We start from the raw sequence: 25,151 nt of genomic DNA on the forward strand, positions 1-25,151 counted from the left end.
GATTGGTTCTGAAAACTGCAGTGCTGCATTAGCAAGTAACACTTTAAAGCCTCATTTGCAAAATATAGTTCTCAGCCCTGCAGGAGCAGCAGCAGCCACTGCCACCAACGGCAGAGTCTCAGGCCTCACTCCACACCTAGTGAATCCAAGTCCAAATTAAAACAAGATCCCAGTTGATTCTTACACATTGCTTTAAGGCATTCAAACCTAGGTTCTGAATGTAACACCCCTCCCCCCCACCAAAAAAGTAATAAAATAAATCTCCATACCCGAAAACACTAAAATTATCTTCGTGCATTCCTATACATAGATTAAAATTGATTCAAAGGGGAATTTTGTATCTTTATCAGAAAAATCAAAAGTCATAACTGAAGTAGAATCTATTAAATATTTCAATCTTAAACTGCAAACTGAAAATGGGTTGATGTACAAGAGAAATCCCAAGGGTAGATTTATTTCCCAGGGTTACTAATTGACCCTATCCAACCTATAGTGTGGGAAACTCCTGGGTCATAAAGTGTAATCCATAGTCAAATACAGGCTACATAATAAAAAGATCTCCCAAAGAGTTGAAAAATGTGCTTTAGGAGTGCACTAAATACAGGAGAATTAACAAAGATTAGGAAAAATGAAAGTTAAGGTTTTCAAGTTTTCATTCATTGAAATTTACAACCCTCATATTGGAATTTACCCTAAATTTACAACCCACACAGATCTGGCACAGATCAGAGTCTAATGGGTCTTGCCACATTGGATCAGACTCATAGTCCTTCCTGTCCAGGATTCTGATGATGGCACCAGAGGACATGCTGTGGGGAGAATGGCTGCTCTTTGATGTCAACCTCAAAGGTTAGGAGTGTACCCAAAACATCCTAGTTTCTTGTAATAACCCGTTATGAATCTGTAATCCACAAATTTAGTTAAATCATTTTGAGGGTATTTATATTTTCCACCCCTACTTCCTCTTAGAGTAATCAGTTCCATAAGTTTATAACTAGTAGGGTAAGGTGACAGATAGTTCCTACTCACCCAATGGAACAAGGCAGTGTTCCTACTATCAATACTATTCATACCCATGACATCAAAACCAAAAATAAAAACAAAACACAGCCATATCTCTTTCCAGCACTTGCATCTATATATGCCTAGTTCTTTTTTTCCTCCCTCTGGGCAGGCACCACATACCTTGACCCTTTTAGAATCTTTCTTTCAACTTCTTCAATTTCAGGATATATCTTTTTAAGGGATTATCAGTCCATAACAAGAGCAGGTATGCTATTAATTTGCTTAAAGATAAGAGAATGTTCTCTACTTGATTTCAAAATTCATTTCTTGATGATTTAAAATCTCAGTCAAAATTCTCGGGGATCCTATAAAACCCTCATCAAAACTAACAAGTTCAGTAAAACCAAGAAACTTCACTTCCCACACTCATAATTCATTTTTTTTTTTACTTTTTCCTTATATTTATTCCCTACTGTGAACATAAATTCATCTGCCTGTTTCTATGTCTGTATGCTCAGATAAGCTCAAGAGCTTACCTCCACCCTTAATATCTGATCCCCTTGGCCTGCTTTCAGCAAGAATCCTTTAAGTTAGTAAGAATATTGCCATAGCTTTGATATCTCCCTTTTTCTAATTTTGTCTCCACTAACCCCCCTCCCCACCCTAATCCTTAACAATAAATCCCCATTGTTTTCCTGTTGTATCTGGAATTGAACCCAGTTCTATACCGAAATTTTCTTCTATTTGCAGATTCCTGAATATGATCTGCTTCTACAACTATTGTCCCTGCTTTCGTTCTCTTTGACAACTATCTCTTTGACAACTATCGGCATCTATGATAACTTTTGATAGTGAGGTTGCCATAAAAAGGAAAGGGACTCTTCTAGAGAAACACATTCTCCTAACTTCCACCAATCACTTGGGTGCCCAAGAAGAACCAGAGAGGAAATTAAGAGTTAGATGGGAAGGTCCATCCTGAGATTGAAATCTGGGAGCGAGGAGATGGCCACAGAAGATCTCCAGAAAGTGTCCGAGAACATCCAAAATGGTCACCTGCAAAGCAGAATAAAGACATTTTCTGACATGAAGGTCTCAAAAATATACATCTTTTACAGTATTTCTAAGTTACTGAATGATATGCTCCACAAAAGCAGAGAATTAAAAAACAAAAAAGTGAAAGATGGAAGTCCTGGAAACACGGCATCAAACACAAGTTAGAGACAAAAGGAATGCCCAAGAGGATGGTGAAGAGAAGATGCAGAATAAGACCCAAGAAGGAGGCTGCCAAGCAATCAGTCTAGATTAGAGATGATCAAACTCTGCAAAAAGTTTCTCCAAAAGGATACAATGAATAAAATAGCTATTATCTTCTCACATACTAGGAAGAGATTTAGGCAAACTGAAGAAAGTTTAGAGTTGAATTAGGGATGCCTATATAGAGGAGAGAGCATCTCCAGAGTAAACAAGTAACTCAGGGCAGGAAATGCAATAGATATACATGCTATGTAGTTCAGCTGTGTTTGCATGGTTTTAAGAATATAAACATGAGGTATCTAACCTTCCAAAATTATACTCTATACTTGGAGGATGAGGAGGGGAAGCAAGTTTCCATGCAGTAAGTAAAGTAGCATAAATGGGCTAAATCCTTATCCCCCATAGTGGAAATTGAATCCATAATGCTCCAAATTAAAAAATAGAGTAATAGAGGCATGTTATGGAGAATTATGAACATAAATAACCAAGATTCTAGAAGAGTTCCAAGTATGGAATGAGTAAGCCACAGAGATAAAAGGTACAGCACAGGGAATATAGCCAATGGTATCGTAACAGTGGTGTGTAGGGACAGATAGTAGCTATACTTATGGTGAGTATGGGGAGTATAGCATAATGTATTGTCCAATCATTACCTTCTACACCTGAAACTATGTAACATCATGTATCAACTACACTTTAGTTAAAAAACAAAACAGATGTGGGACACCTGGGCGGTTCAGTGGTTGAGTGTCTGCCTTTGGCTCAGGGTGTGATCCCAGGGTCCCAGGATCGAGTCCCATGTTGGGCTCCCTGCATGGGGCCTGCTTCTCCCTCCGCCTGTGTCTGCCTCTCTCTCTCTTGAATAAATAGATAAAATCTTAATAAAAAAATAAAAGGTGAAAGTACTTGGAGAAGAGGTGGCCTCCTGGGCATTGGGACAAGGGTAGTTTTTCAGAAAAAGCCTGGTCGAATTATTTGACTCTAAACCATACGTGTGTATAACTTTGATTAAAAACAAAATTTGAAAACAAAAAAATCTGCTTACTGTATTTGTTATGAGTGATTTATCTATACTTAGGAAATTTTATATTTTATAGGATGAAATTAGAAGAAATTTCAAACTAAAGATTCAACTGCATAACATTTACAAAGTTAAAGGGAGAGAAAATACACAGCCAAATGTTAGTTTTCTGTGGGCTATCAGCAATTAATATCACAATATTCAAATTCCAGATTTTTCTAATTGCTACTAATTATAAGAGTAACAAAAAGCCTTTAGAATCTGAAGGCTCGGGATCCCTGGGTGGCGCAGCGGTTTAGCGCCTGCCTTTGGCCCAGCGCGCGATCCTGGAGACCCAGGATCGAATCCCACGTCGGGCTCCCAGTGCATTGAGCCTGCTCCTCCCTCTGCCTGTGTCTCTGCCTCTCTCTCTCTGTGACTATCATAAATAAATAAATAAAAATTAAAAAAAAAAAGAAAAATAGAATCTGAAGGCTCATTCTAAGGTATCTTGCTTCATTTAGCAATTGAACAAAATTTATTTGATGCAGAGAAAAACAAAACATGGTTTGCCATAATGTTTTTACTTAATTGTGGATAAAATTATACCCTGAATTCGTATTTTCTTACTAAAAGAGAACTTTGCTTATATATTAGCAGAAAATAAGTCTTAAGACAGACACACAGATCACCTTATTTTTGATCCCTTTTGGGGTGGTGAGTGAGCACTTTTATTTTCCTCGAGGGGGGAAATGAAAGAATCAAAGTTATCGTGATACATTCTTATATAAAATATTGAGTTTACAAGGAAAGAATGCCTGTATTAATGATACATGGCATTGGTTATAAATCCTTCTCACACTGTGGCATATTAACCAATACTTCCCAAACTTCCCTTAGGTCAACACAAGAGACCTCAAACAGCCAACTAGATTAACTAGGACCACATCAAGCAAAACCAGGCCACACAGAAGTACTTTCCTACATAAGAGACAAAACAATACATGTACAATTTCAACAGTTTCTCAAGCTGTTCCAGTGTTGGCTGACACTTATAACTTTCCAGACTTAGCAAAAATATGGACATTATCCAGGCCTGAGGAGTTGCATGTGCAATAAGAATTAAGTCTCTTTGTTCCTGTTTGCCAAGATGACTCAAAGTCTTAAACAAGAATGGCAGAGGAGGTAGAGACATGATAGAAACTCCAGATAAAAGCATTAACAATAAATTCATATATCACCTAATGTGAAGTTTTTTTTTCTTCCAGTAAAGCACTAAGAATCTAAAAGTGCCAGTACCCTGAATTTCATGCCTTCATGATCACTTAGGGAATTTGGCTTTTATATTTAACAATTCACACTTTAAGAAAACAGACTTCATGCCAGCCCAAGAATTGCACATATGTTATTGCATATACGTTTAAGATAGTTTTGAAAACTGATGTATGGTGGTATATTTAAGTGTAGGCAATGTAATACAGATTCTTTTAAATATAAATACAAGAGATGTGTCAACTTCTATCAACTTGATAGAAGATTTATTGTTATTTCTGGTCTGTGAACCTCATTGCCACCAATATTTTCAAGCCTAACAGAATGAAGTCAACTCATGATGTTATAGTCAGCTACCTGACACGGATTCTGCTTACTAATAAAATACAACTCTTCCCAACCTCTCTCTTTACTGGATCTTCCACAAAGCTGACCCACACCTCATGGTAGGCTTTCCCTTTTGTGGGCTTCCTACAGTCTTTTGGTCTGAGTCACTTTAGAGTCACATGTTTACATGTTGCTTTTAAACTTCCCTTTGAGGGAAGTTTACTACTCCCCTACTTTTCACTCAAATCAAGCTGTATGAGAAAGACCACGATCACCTCCTTTTATTTGTTTTTTGTTATTCTCTGTGATTAGGACAATATTAGTCTTAGGAAGGCTAATGTCCTTGCTGATTGAGTATATGTTAAGGATAAGACAATCACATCTTTCTCACAAATATTATAATTCCCTATTGGTATATAATGTTCTTTTCAAAATGTTCTTAAAAAGAATAGATTTTGGTGTTCCTTAATACTAGTGGTAGGAAGACTAATCGGTAACTTACACAGGTCAGACAATTCTAGTTGCCTACCCTTCTTTCAGGATTCCACTTTTCTTCAAGGAGGCAATATACTTGGCTAAAAAGCTGAGATAGTTAGGGGACATTCATTGCATGGCACTGTACTTTAGGCAGGAACAAGAGTGTATTCCAGCTGGGTCTCTCTCTCTCTCCTCTTTAGAGGAAGCCAATAGCTTTTCTCAAGTCTTATCCAGGAGACTTCTGCTTGTATCTCAGAGATTAACATCTTACATCCCTCACCATGATCCATTACCAACATCTACAATCTTCACCAATGTCCCCTTCTGTCCCTTTTCTGCACTTCTATGACCTTCTTTCTCAACACAGAACCTGGACCTTCCACAAGCATACACAGTTTCATGCTTCCAACTCTCCCCTCCATCTGATCCTTCCTCCACTATACTATACAATATTTCCTTCAATGAAAATATTACTCTTCCCCTTGTTTAAAAACCCACTATAGTCTCTACTACTCCAAAACCATGCTTAATCTGCTCTGACTGATATTTCATCCCTACACAAAGCACCACCCTTAAACTCTTGGGTTTCTGCATCCACACTTCACCGTTAAACCCTAGTATAGCTTCAATCCCCATTTGATCTATTTTATGTCCATAATTCAAGGTTCACATCAGACTATTTCACTCCTTTTATTCATTCAACAGTTAGGATAGTGTCTTTACTATCTAGGATATAGGAAGTTGTGTCTTTTACTTATCACTATTCCCTAACTTAAAAAGGAACATGAAATCCCCTCCAGAAAGCTGTCTCTGATAATCACTTTGAAAGGCTTAAAGGCCACTGTAATATGTCCCTGAGACATGCTGGACTGTCTTCTGTTACTATATTTGTCACATTATGAGGAAATAAACCAGCTGTATGTCTGTTTCAGTGGAGCATAAGCTCCTCAAAGGCAAGTATCATCTCCTTTATATTTTGATGTGCTCGCAGTTCACCTCAGTGCTTCATATCTTGTATAGATGTTTGCTATTAGGTAAGAATATATTGCTAAAATGCAGTGCCTTTCAACTAACAAGCTGTGGCACACATACCTTTTACTTGGCTATTAGAAAATAAGGTTCCTAGTTTCCAGAAATAGTCTAATTTAACAAGATGGGTAATAACGATACATCAAATTTAGTGTAACATTAAATAATAAAGGGGAAAATCTCTAAGGTTTGGTCTCAAACTTATGACAATGTTTCAAAGATCATGGATTTGAAAGACAAATCTATTGCATCACTTTGCAAAACAAATCATTAACCTATTTACTTAGTGAGTTTGACTCACCTGGATACATAAGTAAGCTTTATTCCCCCCCCACCCCTCCCCCACCCCCACATACATACCTGCCCCATTCACTACTCTGAAGCTCTACTCTTTAGTCAGGTATCAGCATCTTAGGTACGCTGAACAGATTCCATAAATAAAAGTCAAAAATTATAGTTCTTGCACTCCTTTTTAAAATATCAACTTGAATATAAAGCCTTTCCCCCCCTTCCCATACACAAGAGGAAAAGTCTAATTCACCAACAGCTTGGAGTACATAGGAATTGGATCCATTAACTGCCCAGTGTGCTATAGAAGAAAAAGGGCTACGTTTGCACTTAAAGGACACAGTTCTATCCCTCTCCTTGATTGTTCTTAATGTTCTCAGGAAGAAAAGTGAACATCATCAAAAGGAACATTGTTGTGGAGGGGCTAACACCCATACTGACTTCTCTAGGCTTCAGTGCTCTCTGTAAGCATCACACACATCTTCCAGCTAAACCTGAGTTTACACTGCATCCCCCAGTACAAGCATTAGCCAGACCCCCTCACCACTAGGCTACAAAGGTCCTGCTAAGACTATAATCCTCATCTAACCTGTAATCAAACACACAGGCTCCATCTTCAGTGCCTTCTCTAGAAGTGCGTCCCATCTCCGTCTCCTTCCTCTTCCTTAGATAGCAGAGAGAGCAGCAGGGCACTACCTAAGCAAATTTCCCACAATGGCAGGCAAGGCTGTCTCCCCCTTCTGTCTTAGCAACAAAATTTAGAAGTTATTTTCTTGAAGTTCCCACCCTTGTCTCTGGGGAGGAGAAACACTTCCCCTTCTGGCCCAAGCTCCCAAGGAGTAGGACAATTTGTGTGAAGATGTAAACCCATACAAAGATTCAGAAATTGATATAAAATAATAGTTGTGTCTGGACAAGGGTAATGAAAGGGGACAGGCTTTTCTTGTTCTTTCATGAAGATCTATTTGTGTATAACGAGTGTAACTAAAATAAGAAAGAAAGAAGAGAAAGATGGAGAGAGAAGGGAAGTAGATTCCTTATAATGACTCAATCAAGTTTTCAGAGTCTTAGTACTCATGTTACTATTTATTAATTTACTCTTCAGAAATAGTAAGAAGAGCTTTTCCTCATGGTTAGTGCAAAGGAATAAAATTATATCACTTTAATCAAATGCAGCAAATTCAGAATAGAGAAAAACATCATAGTACTTAAGCATCCCTGAGGAGCATGCCACATTGCCCCCAGAGTCCATTCTAAAAATGAAGCTTAGAAAACACCAGCTTCTGGTTAAAGTCAATCAACCCAGAAACAACAGAGTCTTTGTCAAGGAAACCTGAGTTCAAGTGCATGAGGATCAGATAAAACACAACACATGGCATCTGAACTAAAATGATATGCTTTGATTTTAGATTAAAAGTTAAGAAACCAGCAGAATGCAAACACTTAGGAGAAAAGGATGTACAAATAAAATTAAGATTGGCTTCCTCTTAGGTGGGGACATCGAACAGAAGAGTGATAATATTAAAGGTGTTGCAGAACAGCGCTATAAACATCTTTATTTGTAAATCCACAATATGTATGGTTCCATTTAAATAGGACATTGTGTTACAGTCACAGATAGTAAGTATTAATAACCAAGTGTTTAGAAAATACGTTGTTTAGGAAACTACAGGTATTAAAAGAACTATCAGTTTGGTAAAGCACATGGCCATGCAAATACTCTTTAGGGCCTGCATCCTATACAGGGGGGAGGAAGTGGTGGACGGAAGGAGTTATGCAGAGCTGGGTCTCAATTACGGCTATAAAACCAGCTACCCAAATTCTTTTAGAACCTCTCGTTAGTGCTACTCAGATTACCCAAGATAATAAAAAGCCAGGAAGCATAGGGCTCTTTTGACCACACATTAAACATGAATTAAATTACTGAAATTTCATGGTGTATAGCCCCAATATGGTCGGTTTCTGTGTTTAAAAGTAGGAAAACTTAACAATTTTATACACTGGGAGACTTCTGAAGGAAGAAAACAAGTTGACACATACTTAACTCCAGAATTCTCTCCAAACTTGGAGAAAACTTGGATTCAGTTGCTTCAATGAAGTAAAAGTTATATTACTCTGAAGAGGTGCACAGGGTTATTCTTTGCAGCATTGTTTGTCCCTGCAAAATACAGGAAGCAACCTAAATGCTCATACCCAGGAGTGCAAATCAATAAATTATGATACTGCCACACAAAAGGGTACAATGCAGCCATAAAAAAAATTATAAGAAGATCTCTAAACTGATAGCAGTACATCCTGGAAATCCTAGGTTAAAAAAAACTGCAAAAAGAATATCTAATATATGTTACCTTTTATATCTTGGTAAAAATTGAGAAAGACAATTCACATGTCTGTTCATCTGTGCGACAAGATACAAAAGATGAGAATAAACTAGAAACTACAGAGATGGATTACCTGCAGTCGACAGGTGAAATGGAATGGAAAAGGTAGAAACGACAGGATGTGTGAATACATACACCTCTTTTGTATTGACCTGATCTTCAGAATCATCTTAATATTTGACATCCTCAATAAGTTAAAAACAAAAAGTGTGGGGAAGAGGAAACTAGTCCCTCTCCCCACAAAAAAAAAAAAAAAAGCCAAAAACAGAAACAAATCAATCTGAATTTCAAATAAAAGAAACATCCTAAAGTGGGAGGGGAACCCAAGTAATTTTGAACACAATATGTTTACTACATATATTTAAGCTAATGACAAAGAACTCTAAACAAATACTGATTCTTAGTATATTTGTTTTGCACAGCAGTATGCCTCAGCATTTTTAAAAGTATTATATTTTAGAACTGAACAGATATGTAAATATACTGTGCATGACAGGTTTCTTGCAGCTAGAAAAGAGACTTCAAAATATGGAAAGAGGAAACACTAGAATGACCCCTGTAGTGTTGGATTAGAATTAGAAGCCATGGCAGCAGGAGGGGTTTTTAATATAGACATACATGTATATGAATACATGTGTATACACGCCCAGACATAAATACACATGCATATATTTCCTAGCTTTGTTTGCTGAGAAAGTCTAGAAATAACATACCAATAGCAGTGAGCATATCTAGCAACCAGATTTTGTTTTCTAAACCCCATTCTCAACTAAAAGGAGCCATGTCTCTTTGGAGAAATTCCTAATTCTAAGACTGGGTCTAAGTTAAAAAAAATAAAAATAAAAATCAGCCTGAGACATCTTGTGCCAGAAAACAAGTCCAATCTTAGACAATCTAAACAGGATAGATAATAGTAAGAAATCATAACCCATAGAACAATATACCATGAATCCATACTGCTATAAGTTAATAAATGAAGGAGAAGAAAAAGTTCTTCTCTGCATAATTCCAATGAGTGATTATAGAATAAATGAGGAATTGGGAGTTTCCCCACTTGGAAACCACCATAGTAATAATCATTTCAAGCACCAAATAAAGCCACCAGTAAAAGTATCATAAAGACATTTTACATTAGTATCAAAGTATTTCCCACAAGATACTAATTTCAAAAAGCAATAATTAAAAGTAATATCACCAGAACTGGAATATTTCATATGCTTCCTGATACGTGGAACAAAAAAACACATTTCTGTCATATCTCTAGCAAAAATGCAAAACTTCAATTTAACCACAAGGAAACAAATTCAAATTGAGGAACATTATACAGACTATTATTAATCAGTACTTTTTTAAAATGTCAAGATCATGAAAGACAAAGGTTGTAGATTTAGTACAGATTAAAGAATCCTGAAAATTAAAGGAGTGTACAATTCCAGACAAGATCTGAAACAGATTTTTTCCCCTCCTACTACATAATACATTAGTGGAAAAATTTGAATAAGTCCTATAGACTACATAGTAGTATTGTATCAGTGTTAGTTTCCTAGATTTAATAAATGTCATTATTAATTAGTTTTTTTGTTTTTGTTTTTGTTTTTTTTAGGAAGTACACATTGAGTTTTAAGGAGGAAGCATGACAGCAACTTACAAAATTTCAGGAAAAATAGGTATGATATAGCAAATGTGAAGTTTGGTAAGATATTAACATCTGAGGAATCTAGATAAAAGGTATATAATTGTACAAATTTTATAACTTCTATAAGTCTGAAATTATTTCAAAACAAAAATTTAAATATATCAAGTTTAAGCGGAAGAAGCACTAACCAATCCATTTCAAAATTAAAATAATTACCTATAAGAACTATGGCAATTAATACAAAGTGGTTTTGTGAAGTTACTAGTTTTTCCAAAGAACCAAATGTCTGTCATTTCCATATTCCCTAGTGCTTTGAAATAAATCATGAACACTTCTGATATTTCTTATATATAAGGCTTATTACTTGAAAGATCAATATGCTCAAACATATGCATTTTCCTCTTAAATTTCTCAGGAGAGAAAATATGTAATTAAACATCAAGACAATGCCTTTCATTGAATAACTACTTGTTAAACAGATAACATCTACATCTGGCTTATCCAGTTTATTCAGTGCCAACAACAAACCACCACCAGACTTTACCCAATTAGGCTTTGCCAGATGAATTACTAATCTTGTCAATTTGCATGGATCCTGCATGAATTCCCACATGCAGGCACAACACTCAACACAGTCAAGGTAATGAAAACCACTCTAATAATTTCAAGAAACTTTCAGGCTATACCTCTTTTACAAAGGCATTTTTTATCTTGGAAAAAGAAGAGTAGAGAGCTTGCATTAAAAAAAATAATGGAGATATAGATATATATATATAGATATATATATATATATATATAACTGTTATATGTAACTATATAGTTATATATATATAACTCATATCCATGAGTTCAGTTATAACCATTCATTCCAAGCACTACTATACATTGGATTTTTTTTTAATTGAGATATAATTGACACATAACATTGTAGAAGTTTAAGGTGTATGATGTATTGATTTGATACATTTACATATTACAATGTGATTATCACTGTAGCGTTAACTAACACCTCCATCACAGCACATAATCCATTATCCATTAAAAGATGGATCAGGATGGGTGTCGTTTTGGAGAGTGAATTCTAACCAGCTTTTTTCAGAGCTGAATAGAAGCAATGAAGGATCCTATTTCTTTGGATTCCATTCTTTTCAAAAACAAAACCCTTCTGGATTTTTCGATTCACTCCCTAATATATTCTTATCCGGTTTTCTATTCAATAGTCCACAAGCTCCTTTCTACATTATACACTATAAGGTTAACTGTAACCCTTGTTATCCTTCAAAAATTCAATGGTTTCTAATGTTTCCAATAGTCTCTTACCCTCTATTGCCAGCCTAGTGACTCATGTAAATAATTCCATATACCAAAAGTCCAGCGACCTGCCATACATACATGGAGCCATTCTATATATTCTATTATTCAACAAAGTTTCAAGTTCCTAACTTGACACTCAAGAAACCAACCATCCAGTTTGTCCAGGACTAAGGGGTTTCACAGGATACAAGATTTTTCAGCACTGAAACCTAGGTGGTCTCAGGCATATTGGGACATTTGGTCACCCTAGCTCTGTAACCTAGCAACTGACTTCTTGACCTCCCCAATGCACCTCTGCTTCTGATGCTCTTATTCTTTAGCTCATCCCGCCCCCTTTATGTCCATATATCCAACTGAAAATTATTCAAGGACTTGTCCAAATGCCACCTTCTCAAATGTTTCCTTTTCTCCAATCCCGGAAGTAATTTCTCTTTGTTGTAAATTCCAAAGCAACTCCTTTGTTCTCTCCTTTACCCCAGTTGTTTTTGTGTTGGGCAGAAAGAGGGCAGATACTTACTCCCTACTCCTGAGGTTTCCTTCTTCACAGAGGGCTATTTACAGAACACTATGCACATTCTCCTCCCTCTCACTAATTCTTCTGCAAGAAAGGGGAAGGGAGTTCTCCATATGAGAATTTGGAGACCAGGAACTCTTCATTGAAGACCAGCGTCCTCCTCCATCTTTTACTCTTTGGAATTTGCTTGCATTCCCAAAGCATTACAGAAGCAAGAGTCTTGTGGCCACACACACTATCTATGCCTGGCTGGCTAGGCATGTTTGAATCCAAGGTGTGTGACTAGGAAGTTCATTCATTTTTACTCTATATCAAAACCATGTTCTCTAATATCAGCTTTACCAGTAACAAGAATGATTTTTTTAATCTGTCACCTAATGACAAAAATGACCTCATCACCATTCACAGCTTGGGTAGATAAAAGGAATGGTATTTATCGACTACCACCCCCTCTAAATGGATTGTATGGTCTCCATAGCTCATAGGTAGGTGCCTCCTAACCTAGTGAGTAGATACAAATTTTAGTATTGTTATTTTTTTTTCCCCAATCACGACAGACTGAAATCCATTCAAATCCTACAGTGGGTGCTTACAAGCAAGATTTTCTTAGGTAAGTCTCCTAACACCCGAGTTTTATTCTTTTTCCCAAATGAAGAGTTGCTACAGAGACTTGTGATCCACAAAGCCTAAAATACTTACTCTCTGGCCCTTTATGGACAAAGTTTCCCAGCTTCTAAGGATTCTTGTAAAAATTACAGATCCGGGGATCCCTGGGTGACACAGCGGTTTGGCGCCTGCCTTTGGCCCAGGGCGCGATCCTGGAGACCTGGGATCGAATCCCACATCGGGCTGCCGGTGCATGGAGCCTGTTTCTCCCTCTGCCTATGTCTCTGCCCCTCTCTCTCTCTATGTGACTATCATAAATAAATAAAAATTTTTAAAAAAAATTACAGATCCGATGCTATTTATTGCTAGTGCCTAGCATATTTTTGGCTATTATCAATTTAAACCCATGGTAATATTTGAAGTAATATTTTTAAAAAGAAAATTTCTATGGACATATAAAATTAACAGCTAAAATATCCTATACTCAAATATTACACACCTGAAGGAGAGAAAACACACCCACAAAAATCATTTTAATTTGCTACAGATTTAGAGGCTCAGGAAGCATTACCTACCATAAAACTCTTACACTGCAAGACACCTACAAGACAACGTTTATCAGTCTTCCCAAACATAATGATAACTTTTAAGACAAAGATACACTAAACATTTTTTTCCTCTAAAAGGAAACTTGAAATAGAATGTGAACAACAAGCATATTTACATATTTAATGTTCTTCAATGGATTTGAAGCAGAGGGTAGTTATGGGAACCATTCCAGCTTGAAGAGAGTTGTGAAAACTATTAAGTCTGACCAAGACACTACAATAACTCTACCTTCACTTAACTGACTCCTTCAACATCCTGTTAAGTGCCAGGAATCCAAAGTAAAGACAGTCCCTGTCCTTGTAGAGTTCAGAGTTCAGTGAGGAACATAAACATTCATTTAACAAGGTTATCTGAATTCTTCGAGCTGAAGTTCAAACACTTTCAGCAGCAATGACCCTTCTCCCCTTCTCTCAGCTCCAAGTCAGTTTGTTTGGTACCAGGATAAAGGAAGAGTTTTGCAAGGGAGGATTCTAGGATGGATAAAAAGACAAGGAAGCTTGTGATATTGCCCAACCCCTTGAATTGGATTTCAGTTCCAAAGTTCAAAAGGTGAGGTGTCCTAGCTGGGTGAGTTGGTTGAGGAATTGGTGGAGAAACCCAATCAGAATTCATTCATATGACCAAAATACAGTGTAGAATTTGAAAGTGTGCCTTTTATCTCTGCATGGAAGAAACCTGGCTCTGGTATCCAGCAAGTGGGCAACTTGAGAAGTTCCAGAAGCTAGACTTTGGTCTTGCCTGTTGCCTGGACTGCCATGAGCAGTGGCCATGCCAAGGCTCCTCCACAAATGGCTTCATGAGGCATGGATGTTGATTAGTGGTGAAGCAAGGGAGGAGAGCCATGATGGATGCCATTTGGTGACTGCATTGATGCCTGGAAATAACTGGAGAAATTGATGGGGAGTGGAACTCTCATCCTTTTATCATTCCTCCACTGGTTTAAATATGCTCCACTTATTTAGGATAAATATGAAATTAAAACAAATACATTCTGGTAAATGCTCTATGTACAAGCTCCTTTGGAAAACTAGAGGAGAACCTCCAAAACTAGCCAGTGGAAGCAAGTCAGAAAGAACTCTAACGAAGTCCAGTTCTGTTTTTAAGAATGTAACAAGGAGGGATCCCTGGGTGGCACAGCGGTTTGGCGCCTGCCTTTGGCCCAGGGCGCGATTCCGGAGACCCAGGATCGAGTCCCAGGTCGGGCTCCCGGTGCATGGAGCCTGCTTCTCCCCCTGCCTGTGTCTCTGCCTCTCTCTGTGTAACTATCATAAATAAATAAAAATTTTTTAAAAAAGAATGTAACAAGGAGGGCCATCTCCTGTTATGAAGTAAATGGTTCTCTATTTTTACACTTCTATTAGCTATGCTGTTTCCCTCCTTCTAAAGATATAATAATGGGCTACATTTTATCAAGTGTATCTAACTCTCATTGAAATCATTGTATGGTGTCCCTGAAGAATTGGCAAGCGTTTTGCTACTAACATAGCAATATTCTTTAAGGATCAAGAGGACTTTTTATGCTACCAGAGAAAAATCAGTCTCTCCTATTGACTGAGTTCAGTTTCATTGTTAAATTATTCTTTTATCTCACAGGATATGCATCCAAATTACATTTTTGAACTGGAATAAGCATAACTTGAACCAGACAATGTATCAGTCATGGTGTTAATAGGCTTGAATCTACCACCAGATTAATCTTTCTTCAAATAATGGCTATAAAAAGAGGGTACCTAAAAAGATACTACATTACTAATATATCATTATATGATACAGAAAACTAGACTCAGGAAGTTATAAGAATAAACAGAAGGAGTCCATTATAAGATTTCCTTTCTTGTGGTGTAACTAAATGGCCTTATTATGCCACCAACTAAAAAAATTATGTTTATTACTATTATTAACAACACTTTGAAAACTACAGAGTAGACTGTCAATCCATTTTAAAAGAAGGGTCCAAACCTTTTCTGGTTCCACAAAAGCCCTTTCAGAACATGAGGAATACAAGTATTAAGTGTTACCTGGGTGAGAATAAGAAAGGACATAAAGATCAGAATAAAGGACCATAATTTTCTACATTCAAAATTCAAGATCAGCCATGAATGAAAACGTAATATCAATCTTTACTAACAATGAGAATGCTAAGAATTGAAGCTTAGGGTAATAAGTAGAGTTTGTTTCTGTCTTTGCTCTCTCCTTCTCCCTCAGGAGAGAGGCAAGGAGAGAGGCAAGGATAGAAAAAAAAAAAAAAAAAGAAGAGAAAGAAAAGATGACCTTGAGTCAGGAGATCTACCAAGCTGCCAAGATTATGTGGAATCTTCTGGAGACAGTGACTAGCAGCTTCCCTCATCTCTGGAACAAGTAGAAAAGAAGAGAAAGGTTATAGAATAAAATAGGATTGGTGCCCCACACTTTGCTCGAAACAAAACTGATTCAGCAGTTGCAATGGTGGCTAAGATTGACAGAGGCCAGTGAGGGAGAGTGGACAAAAGGGAGGTTGTCATCCCATATACCAAAAAACAGCTTGTATAGGATGAAGCACTGTTTCAGGGACTGGACCACATGCATACAAGGCAAAAACATATTCTCATCCCAATCCTGCCTCTTTAACTCAGAAACTTCAAGTAAAACACCTTGCACACTCTTGTCCTACTTCCAAAATTAAGATCCTTTTAAAAAAGGAATAGGAAAGCAAAGAAAGTTACAGAGGGGAAAAAACCCACCTATTGGTTCTACCAAATTTAGGCCTAAATGTACATAATCTTAAACATGTATAACTTTCTTCCAAATCAATAGTTCCCATTTCTATCTTGTATTGTGGCCACATATCCTAGATATTTAGTGAACATTTTCCCTCAGCTGCCTAGGATTCCAAAGTGAAGATACTAAAATTAAAAACACAAAACAAGGGGCAACCCAGGTGGCTCAGTGGTTCAGCACTGCCTTCGGCCCAGGGCGTGATCCTGGAGTCCCAGGATGGAGTCCCACGTGGGGCTCCCTGCATGGAGCCTGCTTCTCCCTCTGCCTGTGTCTCTGTCTACCTGCCTGCCCCTCTCTCCCTTTCTCGGTCTCTCAAGAATAAATAAAATCTTTAAAACAAACAACAAAAACCCACTTCCCCCTATCAATTTTCCTGTTTCTTTTCAAAAATACAAATAGGGCATCCCGGGTGGCTCAGTGGTTTAGTGCCACCTTCAGCCCAGGGTGTAATCCTGGAGTCCCAAGATCAGAGTCCCATGTCAGGCTCCCTGCATGGAGCCTGCATCTCCCCTCTGCCTGTGTCTCTGCTTCTTTCTCTGTGTCTCTCATGAATGAATAAATAAAATCTTTTAAAAAATACAAATAAATATACAAATATCTTATTGTATATCGCAGCACAAATTCTTGGTCACTGCTCTTCATTCCCCAGATCCAGTAAGTCATCAGGTTGAGGATGCTTCTAAACTATTCTAGCATCTTTTCTTGTAACTCAATATGAGGAACCTAGTCCAGCTGCTAACCTGTGCCAAGATTACTGTGAAAACTTCTAGGCAGCTTCCCCGATTCCAGCTTCCTCCCCTCCAAACCACTCATCTTCCCCATGCCACACTTCCATCTCCCTCAGAAGATGGCAGGCCTCCAAGGCAGGTGTCAGGTCTTATTCAACTCCAAGTGGCCATTCACATGTTTGCAATAGAAATGTTCCGTTACCTCAGAATGAGGTGCCACATGAACACCAATTTATGTTCAAAATTAGATCTCTTTGGACTCTTCCAGATTATTTTCTTTAAATATAGCCTTATGAATCTTTGCAATCAGAAAGTTTGCTTCTTATTAGGAATAAGGCCTTGCATGGAGTTTTGCAATTCACTTGTATTCTGGACTTTCTAGACCCATGTTAATCTTAAAAAAAAAGAAAAAAAATTTAATGGGGGGGAAAATAAAACCAGGCAGATGAAAAAAAGGAAGGTGGGTGTACTTGATGCTGGTGGTGGTGTGTGGAAAGGCATGGGGAGCAAAACCAAGTTGTACATTCTTTATGCAATTCCATCATAATTGGAAAGCTAAAAACTACAACCCAATGGCAACACCCAGCGCTGAGTCACTGTATTCTTTGTGTACATTTTTCTAAGAGCAATCAAAATGGTAATTGTAAGACTAACTTTAACACATGAAATCACTGTGTCTGCACGGACATGGAATGCGATATGAAAAGTAATCTCTCATTAAACCAGAAATTGTGGTTTACATTGTTTAAAACATGCATTGGATTGTTCATTCTCAGGGGATAGATCATAGTGCTCCTTAAGGACAGAAAATTGGAGAAAGTATTAGTTCCCTCCACAAAATACTTAAGAAATCCCATGAGGTTCTGCATTTCCCACCACCCCCCTCCACTTGTTCTAATTACATCTGGAATAAAGTGTTCCTTAAGTGTATCTTTAGTATCACCCTTAAAAATGCCATTTTCTCAAAGAAGAATCCCAATTCAAATAAACTATTAAAAGCCATTTTTAGAGACAATCTGAGAAATTTGGTTCTGACAGATATTAAAAGATGCTGAGGAATTACTGTTAACTTTGTTAAATGGGCTGATGGCATGGTAATTCTAAAGAACCATATTTTATAGTGAAGTACCTTATAGTAAAAATAGGGCATCTGTGATTGGCTTTAAAATACTTCAGCAGCAAGGGAAGGAGGGGGGCTGGGGGGCTCAGTCAGCTAAGTGCCCTACACTTGATTTTGGCTCAGATCATGATCTCAGGGTCGTGAGATCCAGCCCCATTTGGGGCTCCACACTTTGGGGGAGGCTGCTGGAGATTCTGTTGCTCCCTCTTCCTCTGCCCTAACCCTCAAGTCATGCATGCTGTCTCTCCCTCGCTCTCAAAAAAAAAAAAAGTAAAATACTTCAGCAGGAACAACAACTAAAAAAAGGACAGAGAAAGAATAGTTGAGTCTGAGTGATGGATATGGAGAGATCCCTTCTAATTTAAATTCTTCATAATAAAAAAAGTTTTTAATGTCTACTTGTTCCTTTTGATGTAAAGCTCAGAATAATGACTACAGTGGCCTAGCTTGAGAAGGTACTGGGACCATACAGGGCCTCAAAGTAGAGAAATTTGCTGTGACCAGGCTATGACTGAAGCTATATGAAAATCAGTCCAGAAAGCATTGGAAATATAAGGTCTAGAAAATAGATACATCTTAAGATACTCTCACATGACCAAGCAGACTCCTAGACAGAAGCTAAGTTTTATTTTCTTTATGTTTTGACTGAAATCACCAATTTTATCCTGTACAGGTTGTTTTGCCTCCCATCCCCACCATAATATACACCTGTTTTACATTAAATCATTGAAACCTATTGAAAATTCCCTCCAGGCAACCACGCTTTCCACATCTTACCAATTACTCGATAGGGAGAGAGGAAAGAAAAAAAAAAAAAAAAAAAAAAAAAAAACAGAAGTTGGGACAAGAAGATTGGATCCTTCTCCAAGAAAATAATGGAGACAAAAGACCAAATGGTTATCGGAGGAGTATCTAGCAGTGATTAGGGAACTTTAAGAAATCTGGATAGCTTTTCTGAATTATACTGTTATCTTCAAATTCCTGCTTCTCCTAGCTGCTTCTTAGGATCAGGGACAAGATAAGGACAAGTCAAAGATTTGGCAAAACTTTCTATTGAGTTTCAAACTCCCTTTTTGCATTTTCTTGCTGTTTCATCTCACTTTTGAGTATAAATTAGTACCTCAATTAGTAGTTCCCACATCAACAGCATAAGCTTCCAGTGAGTATGGTCACTGTGTTCTCCCATAGTTCTAAAACACCTGGGCTTCCGATACACAGAAACGGAGCCCCCCCACAACTCAGACAGTCTGTTTCAGTTTCTCTGGATTGTATGTAGCCCAGGCTTCCAATGTCATTAAATGCTCCCCCAGGTTATTCTCACCATTTTCAGATTTCAGAACCACAAAGTCCATCCATGTGCTCGCTAATGTAAACATTTTTCTTGATATTAAATAGATTAGGAAGAGAAAGACAAAGGCATCTTATGAATCTGTGCATACTGTCCTCCAAGCATTAAAAAGCACCTTTAAAAATGTTTGCATTAAAAATCCAAAATTTTTATTAAAACAAAACACAACTTGGTAGAATTAGCATTCCCTTCATGCCACATAAACCACCACTGGGGCTTTGCTGTCCTCATAGATCTTAGTACAGCATACAAAACAAATTCACCTCATATTATTAAAATGTGTTAAATCTAGAGCAAAAGATAGGTTCTGTGCACTCTATAAAAGTCTGCCTATATTTCAAGATTTGCCTCCTCGGACAACCTCCTCTGGACTCAGTAGAATAGCCCGAGGCATATCTTACGTACCTGTGTCAACAGTGCTTTTTTATGTTGGGCTGTATTTACCTGTTTATGCTACAGATTTGAGCGTCCCCAAAAAGACCATGTGTTTTTCATTTTCAATTACCAGTATCTAGGAAGTATTTGATAAAATTATTTGCTGTACCCACTGGGTATTGTAAACATCTATATTCTTGAGTGGCTTAATTCGTTTGATGAGCCCACTGGTGTAGACAAACAGGAGACTAAATTCTGTACCTTTCTCTAACATTTCCCTTCATTCTTTCAGTAGGTCTTATATTTTAAGAATTTCTAGATTTTTTTTTAATAGTTTCTAGATCTTAACTTCATGTTATTAAAATCCTAGCATTTAACAGTCAGGCAAAGTAAATTTAAAAATCTTAAGTTCTAATATCTCCTCCTGCAGCAATTTGTCATTGCTTAATAGTAATAATCATTTGCCTTTGAGAACGCACTATATGCCATACTGTTTCATATGCTTTCCGTATATTCACTCATTTAATATTTATGAAAACCGTACAACGTACTGTTATTCCAATTATACTGAGGGTAAAAGTGAAGCACAAAGGTGTCATGTACCTTGCCCAATGTCACTCAGGTCCTAAGTGACAAAGCCAGGATTCAAACCTAGGCAGTCTGGCTTTAGTGTTTAGGACAAAAGAATGTTTCATATGTGTTTTTCTTATGCTTAAAAGGAAGAGAATGTTTGAAAGATGGTGTTCATAAGGTTCCTTTCAAAAGGAGAGCAAAGAACTGGATAGTGAGGGCAGCCCAGGTGGCTCAGTGATTTAGCCCTGTCTTCAGCCCTGGGCATGATCCTAGAGACCCAGGATCAAGTCCTACGTCAGGCTCCCTGCATGGAGCCTGCTTCCCCCTCTGCCTATGTCTCTGCCTGCCCCTCTCTCTCTCTCTCTCTCCCCACTCTCATGAATAAATAAAATCTTTTGAAAAAAAAAAAAATGAACTTGATAGTGAAGAGGCACTTCCAGCCTCCACGGGGCTGACCTAGCCCCTCCCCCCTCCCACCAACCCCAAAAGGTCCCAGTGCCCTACTGAGCAGCCAAGCAAATCTACCCTTTCTCATGGTTGGTCATCTATGAAGGAGTATAAATAAGGGATTAATCAAGAAAATAATACTGAGTGCCTGTTGTTGGAAAGCTCTGAAGAGAAAAATAGTCTTGACTGGAGTACTTAAAAAGATCCAATTAGAAGAGCTGTAGGAACAAGCATTAAAACACCTACACTAACAGAGTAAGTGTTAGAAAATAGACATATTAGAATTTCCTGTTTTAATCCACTAACTTCTCAACTTGTGTGATCACTGAAGGTATCCGAATTGGGTGTTGTGGGCTAGATTTCAAATGGAAGGAGTGTAAGGAGTAAAGGCATTTCAAAAGGGAGGAAAAACAAAAGAAAACCTGATATAAACAATTGCTTGGGTACCATATATGCTACAGTTCAGTTGAAGCATAAACACCTAATGGTCTCAGATGGTTGTAAAGGCAGGCTGAGTCCAGATCAAACAGTGGATGAAATACCACACTAAGAAAATTAGCCTCCAGGTGTTAAATTCCTAAAATCCGAGCATCATGGGACGCCTGGGTGGCTCAGCGGTTGGGTGTCTGCCTTTGGCTCAGGGCATGATCCCGGAGTCCCACATTGGGCTTCCTGCATGGAGCCTGCTTCTCCCTCTGACTAGGTCTCTCATGAATAAATAAAATCTTTAAAAAAATAATAAAATCCAAGCATCAGAATGACAGGACCAAAGAGGAACAATAGGAAGACTACCCTGGTTTAAAGTGTAAAACTAATGGAAAGAGAAGGGTAATAAATTGAGAAAAATTACTTAACAGACTTTTGCAATAATCATGACTGAAATATTGATCTGCGCCTGAGCATTGGCAAGGAGAAATTCGACAAAGGATGGATTTGATTTCGAACCAAAAACTAACAAGTGTGGATAGTATAGAATATAGGGGTCTGAGGAAGACAGAGGGTATTTTAAGATGGAGCCACAATTTCCAACCTGGGACCGGGATGGAGGGGTCACTGAAATCGGCAACGAGCAAGAGGACAGTGTGCAATTCTGGGGTCCCACTTGTCCTGCTCTGGCTGGGGGAGGTCCTACAGGGTACTCACTTTTAGGACAAAGTGGCCAATAAAGTGGAGCTCTCCAGCTTGCAAGTGAAAATACAGGGCTTGTCAGAAAGATTTTTCAAGTTATCAAACAATTTTGGAAAGCCCCAAAGCATGAATTGAAATCAGGTTTCTTCTCTTTGCAACATTCTAGAAGACATTAAAGAATGAATGCATGATAAAAAAAAAAAAAAAAGAATTCAATGGGGATATAATTTTTTCCCCAAAAAAGTTGGACAATGAAAGAAATGGCAAGAGCAAAAATTGTATTTTAAGGGCAGCAGAGTCAAAGGACGTTTTCATTTTACATGTAATATTGAAGATACCTAAGAACCTTTCAGAGTCAAATAGGGAAGTGCCAAGGAATAAGAGCCAGAAGATAAAAATGGAACAGATCACATCTGAGCAAAAATCCTAGGAGGGGAGGCTAAAAGTATAGGTAGGAACAACAGGCCTCATTTCATCTGAAATAGCAGGAAAAAACTTAAGAGAATGGATAACTAAACTAAGAAGTTTTTAAGTTGAGTAGGATATGGGAACAGGAAAGCACAAGTGTGGGGAGAATGAGAAAAGATTAGTGCTCATTACACGGACAGCTCTGTTCCTCTAGGTAAAATATGCGGCAAGGTTGTTTTCTGACTGATGAAAGAGTATGAAATAAAGATCAAGCAAGACTACAGAGAACCATTTGAAAGGTGTAGGAGGAGGTTACAATAATGTCCAAAACCAATGACAAAAAGGATCTCCAAGAAGTGGTAAATCCCACAGTGATGGGTAACCATACACCAAACAACCCTTAGCAGTTTGAGATTTGTATCACAAAAGGTTAAAGGGGAAAGCAATAGGATAATAAAGACCACAGCCTGGAAGGTGATTTTTATGAAGCAAATGTTTGTCAACCCCACCCCCACCAAAATTCATGTTGAAACTCTAATCCCAATGTGATAGTATTTGGAGGTAGGGCCTTTTGGAGGGTAATTAGGTCAGGAGAGTAGAACCCTTGTGAATAGGGCTGGCCCCCTGATAAGAAGGAACCAGTGACATGGCTAGCCCTCTCTCTGCCTTGTGAAGATACAAGGACATGGCTGTCTGCAACATGGAAGAAGATCCTCACTGAAAATAACCATGCTGGCATCCCAATCTCAGATTTCCAGCCTCAAGAACTGTGAGAAATTTCTATTGTTTGTAGACTACCCTATGATACAGCAGTCCAAAAAGACAATGTCTACCAATACAATATGCACGCGTGATCTCTCTCTCTCTCTCTCTCTCTCTCTCTCTCTCTCTCTCTCTCACGGAACCTGTGGTTACAGAAAGGTCAAAGAAGGTCAATTAAATGATAGTACAGAAGGATTGAGTTATAGGAATTGCTTTCAACAGAAGATACAAATTTGAGAACTGAGAATTAGAAGAGTCTTAAGATACAATTCAGTATCTTAAGTAACTGTAGAGAAAAATGAGACCAAAGACAAGTTCTCAAAGGTCACCCACATGGTACCTTTGGGTGCTGAGTTTAGAGGAATCCTGTGCTCCATCTGAGAAGCAGCTAATGGAGGGTGGTAAAGGAATGCCCTGAAGGTCTATGCATGGTGCCAGCATGGGGAAGGCAGAGGTAAATGTAGACACACAAAGGAGATGGGTAAATAATAGTAGTGGGAAATAATGGCTAAGACAAGACAGACAAAGGAAAAGCAAGCTTTCTTTAACAAGGAAATCTGGAGAAATGAAAGCATGGGTACCTCATGAGAAGATTCCAGAAAAGAGGCATTATGGCCTGCAATCCAGATTTCGTTACAACTCGATATTGATGCTCATTAAATGTGGGTCTAATGAATGGCAAGCAGATGGGAAAAGTCGTCATACAGAAACAGGAGCAACTTTGCCATTAACGTTGCTTTCTCCTGACACCTAAAGAACCGAAGTGACAAAGTAGGAAATCTAGGACAACAGTGATGGGTAACAGATGAGAGAAGCATGAAACTGGCAGCCTGGGAAGCAGAACAAAACTGGGCAGTTGGGGAATCAGGGGCTTTGTTTGGAGTCACTTTTGATCCTGGTCCCATCACATGCTAGCTCTAGGAACGTCTGGCGTCACCTCTTAGCTCCCTTAAACTCCTGCCTAGCAGCTTCCAAATCTACAGCAAGTGGCTGGTGCAAGGAGCAAGTGAAATCCTGAACGCCTGTCAAGCATATGCCTGGGACATACTAAGCGTACACAAACTACAACAAAAATAAGTGGTGGCTAGCATTACTAGAAGGAGGGAGTCGCTAAGGAGTCTCAGGCTGTGAAAAGCAGAGGCAGTGGAAGCAGCCCAGAGGGGTCAGGGAGGGAGGGAGGCAGGGAGGGAAGAGGAGAAGATGAGGCAGCTGCACAACAGCAAGTGCCTTGATCAATGGGACCTTCAGAATAAGCGTACTCGATTTGTAGTGGGAGGTTTGTTTTGATTAAAATGCTTGCTCTGCTTACATGTGATGGTAATGCGCCGGCACCCTAAAATCCTGTCTCAGCCTCGGAGACGCAGAGGCTGGGCTGCTGCAGCTGGAAACCCCAGCCCTGCTAGCATAGAGACCTCCACTGTGGTTTTTCTTGCTCTGAAAACCTCATGGTCTTGTTTCATTGCTTTGTCTCTCAAAATGGTGGCAAACAAGTAATATTTTGTTCCTAAGAAGGAACAAAACAAAGTGTCTCTAAAGCTCAATCTAAAACATTATATTGCTCTTTTTGCTAAATGACTACAGGGGAATGGTTATTTTACTTTGGTTAGAATTTTTACTAATATACTTTGGGGAGGGGGGATGTAGTATCTTGGAAAAAACCCAAACCAATAGTCTTAGCACCTCTCGCCTTGAAGCATGCCAACATTCTCTCAACCCACATTTAATATGAAAGAAAATTAAAGAGATAACCATGACAACTTGGCTGCACATTGTCATTGTGACAGCCAGTCACG

General features: G+C 38.3%; 1 protein-coding gene across 3 annotated transcripts in view; it reads right to left on the reverse strand.

Annotated features, from left to right (window-relative positions):
• Positions 1-25,151, reverse strand: part of RSPO2 (R-spondin 2) — a 143,677-nt gene that overhangs the window by 93,409 nt on the left and 25,117 nt on the right. The window lies entirely within an intron of this gene.

This window comes from Canis aureus, chromosome 14, assembly GCF_053574225.1.
Source record: "Canis aureus isolate CA01 chromosome 14, VMU_Caureus_v.1.0, whole genome shotgun sequence".
NCBI classification, from domain to species: Eukaryota; Metazoa; Chordata; class Mammalia; order Carnivora; family Canidae; genus Canis; species Canis aureus.